Below are 3,990 nucleotides of genomic sequence, written 5' to 3' on the forward strand. Positions count from 1 at the left end.
GCAGATTTATTATCATAATAAATTTTCAGTGGTCTTTCTACGCCACTAACTATCTGCATTCCGGTGATAAAATTCCGTTGCAATACTCCCTGATTTGATGCTTCATAGCAGACTATAAGTTCTGCTTCCATGGTAAAAGAAGCTATCAATGTTTGTTTCTCACTCTTCCAAGAAATAGCTCATCCAGCCAATATCAAAACATAACTTGATGTAGATCTCCTACTATCAAGACATCCAGCAAAATTTGAATCGGAATACCCTATGATCTCCAAGTGATCCGACTTCCAATAAGTGAGCATGTAATCTTTAGTTCTTTGAAGATACCTCATAACCCATTTTACTACTTTTCAATGATCCATTCCGGGGTTACTTAAATATCTACCCAATATACCCACTATGTACACTATATCCAGATGCGTAAAAACTTGTGCATACATGAGACTTCCCACTGCTGATGCATATGAGATTTTGTCCATCTCTTTCTTCTCTATATCCAACTTTGGACATTAGCGCAAACTAAATTTATCACCATCTGCCACAGACGTATCTCCTGATGCACAATTTTGCATTCCAAATCTACTGAGCACCTTATCACTATAAATCTTTTGCGATAGTCCAAGAATGCATCTAGTACAATCTCTACGAATTTGTAGACCCAAAACAAAGGACACCTCACCAAGATCTTTCGTTTCAAATTTAATGGATAGAAATTTTTTGTTTCATGCAATAAACCTATACCACTACTTTCCAATAGTATGTCATCAACATATAGCACAAGAATAATAAATTGCTCCAACTAAACTTAAGATATATTGTAATACTCCGTAAATTCGAGGTAGGTGTGAATGTGTTAAATGAGTGTTAATGTGACATTTATTCATATGAAGTCACAATATTAGTGTTGCTGATAGGTTGAAATCAGTATTTCAAGCTATACCTGTTACACCTAAAAAAAAAAAAGAAAACGCGTCGTTTGCGTTGTAAGTAAACTAACGTAAGCTCAGAGAGGTCATGGAACCCTTATAAGGTTAATGAATGCTCTTAACAAGTGTTAAGTAAGTGTCTAAATGTTTCGAGATCAAGCAAATCGAAGAAAATAAGTTTGTCAAAAAATTTGGAAAAAAAGTCGGCAGAATTTTGGACAGAATTTTGGGTCAACTTTAGAGGGGTATATCTCCAGGTATATCAGGAGTTTTGAGGTGTTTCGAGAGCCTAAAATGAAGTTCGTCGAGTCTAGTTTTCAAAGCAACAAATCGTTTGTCAATACGACATCGAAGTAGGGAGTTATAATTATTTTAAAACGGATAGTCAGAGGAATACGAACCTGGGCGGGAAATCCGGGCAGCCCACTTATGTGGTGACCCAGACCAATCGGAGTTTGGCACCTATAAAAGGGCCTCTACACTTCATTTTATTCATTTTTCTTCAACTCCACAACCCTCTAGAAATCTCCTAACATCTCCACACCTCTCTAGAATCTCCCACACTTCTCTCTCCATTATAAGAGTGTGCTTAAAGGTTCTCCACCATTCCAAAATATTCTATACCATCACAAAAGAGGATTAAACTCCAAAACCCCAAGCTAATTCATGGAGAAGGATTGTTCTTGTCTCTACTTAATGTTGTGATGAATTTGGTCTTGGAAGAAGTTGAGTGGGGTGAAGTTCTTCTAGTGTAAGGTATGTTCTCCATCTTATTTCTCATGATTAAGTTGATTTGAAGGTTTAGCAAGTCCTATAAAAGAAGAGAATCATAGTAGAGAAGTTGCAAAGTATTAAAGTGAAGATGATGACTATGGAATGAATTTGAAAAGAGATTTTGGATTAATTTGAGATTAAATTGAATATAATTCTTTGATTATGGTATTGTGGATATTGTTATGGTTGGTTGAGAAATTGAGAAAAATATCGTGTGGGATGTTTTATGAAATATGTTGGTGTTGATGATGATGTTGTTGATATTAGTATTGCTATTGTTGTTGTTTTGTTGGTATTGTGATTTCAGACTAAGAATATAAACAGGGGGAGATGCTGCCCGAATTTTGACAGATTTTAAAAGGAATTAATTTGAAGACTTAAGATAAGCATATGACGACAAGTCTAATAGTGGTATGAACTCACTTGAATATAGATTTACGAGCTTGGGAGATGCAAGCGTTAAGTAGCTAAAGTTAAGGCGACTGAAAAGGTATGTTAAGGCTAGTCCCTTTCTTTCTAAAGGCATGATTCTATTCTTATGAACCCATACATATTTTCCATAACATCCTTATTCTCAAAAGTTAAGTCACGATTCTGAGAGTTTCTCTTATGATGTCAAGATAAGTATGTCCCATGATGATAATGACGATGATCCATTTTGGGAGATTCCAAAGCTTATGGATTTGACGCTATTATGAGATTATTGAACTTATTTCATGATTTCCTTGATTTTATTCATTGTTGTCGATATCACCTCATGATACTTGTTCCTTCGGGGTGAGATATAGCGATGATGATTGTTCCATAATATAAATCGGTGGTCACTGACCTTACGTCACTCCGAGAGAGTTGTAGCTTTTATTTGGGCTTTCATGCATGCTTTATGTATATGTATATGTATGATTACACACGAACCTAGTTGTCGCGTACACCACCACGGCGGGCGTAGTGGGCGGGCGATGGATAATGATAATAACACCGTGTATATATGGCACAGGCAGTCACCACTAGTGGGCGGCACGAGATGATTACCCCGGACGCGGGCTAATGATTATATTATGTACATGTATATGATATGAGAAATGTTTTATTTAAAGGTTAAGCATGCATGATATTTGCCTTGAGAGGCAGTCAGATGTACATGTTATCTCTTTACCTCATGTTATGTTCCATGTTTCTTATTATGACATTATCCATGCCTTACATACTCAGTACATTGACCAAATGCGGCAATCCCTTGGGGACTCGCGTTCATTACTGCGGGAGACAGGTAGACACGTCCGACCACTAGAAACCCAAAAACGGCATTTGGAAAACCGGGGCCCCGGTTGCCGGGGGGGCCTTTTTATTAGTACTACTCTTTATTTACACTTGGGGGATGGCGTTCTCCCCTATCCTTTTGGTTCACTTTTCTTATTTAGAGGCTCGTAGGCAAAAAGTTGGGAGCTGGGTTCCCTTTAAATTTTAGGGCCTTTTTGTTGGATAATATTTTGGGGAAGCCTTGTAGTTTAAAAAGGGGGAATTTTTGTTAGGGACCGGGACTAAGTATGAAAATTCACAAGTTCTCCTGTCCCCCCTGTTTTAAAATTTATGAAATTGGGTTGAGAGTCGATGTTTTTTCCGAGAAGTCACGGCCCTTGGGGCTTGACAATACCCCCCCTGTCGTTTTTTAAACCCGGGGGAAAAAAAAATGCCCTTTTAAAAACAAAGGAGAGAAGAAATCAATTGGGGAAAATGCATTTTTAAGTATTTTTATTAATCTAGTTAGAAAAGCGGGATTCATTTACATATTCCCAATAGAGGAAAGGATTTACTACGGTTTTTAGAGGGGATAAGGCAAAAGGGGATTAAACCCCTCATATGGGCCTTCCCATGAATTCCCCCCTTGTAATACGGAGGGGCATCTTTAAATCTAGAAAGGGGGGGAAAGGCCGGTAAGGAATGGGAAAATCGGTTCATGCTTTGGGGGGAAAATGGATATGAAAACAATAAGGGTGGGAAAATTTAAAAACTTGAACATTCCCAAAATTTTATCACTTTCATTTACGATTATAATTCGTTGATTCCAAAAATTTTCCAAAAAATACTAACAAAAAATGGAAACCTCCCTGGAGCCTAGCGGAGGAAAGGGAAAAAAGTCAGAAAAGCAAGCGGGTTTTTTTAAAATCATATTCTTTTAAGGGAATCCTGGGGGAGACGGTAAAACAGCTTAATAAAAAAAATATTTATGAGCATTTCCAAAATACAGGGGGAAACTTAGAAAATTTTAAAAAAAATGATGAATCCCGGGTCC

This window comes from Lycium ferocissimum, chromosome 8, assembly GCF_029784015.1.
Source record: "Lycium ferocissimum isolate CSIRO_LF1 chromosome 8, AGI_CSIRO_Lferr_CH_V1, whole genome shotgun sequence".
Taxonomy (NCBI): domain Eukaryota; kingdom Viridiplantae; phylum Streptophyta; class Magnoliopsida; order Solanales; family Solanaceae; genus Lycium; species Lycium ferocissimum.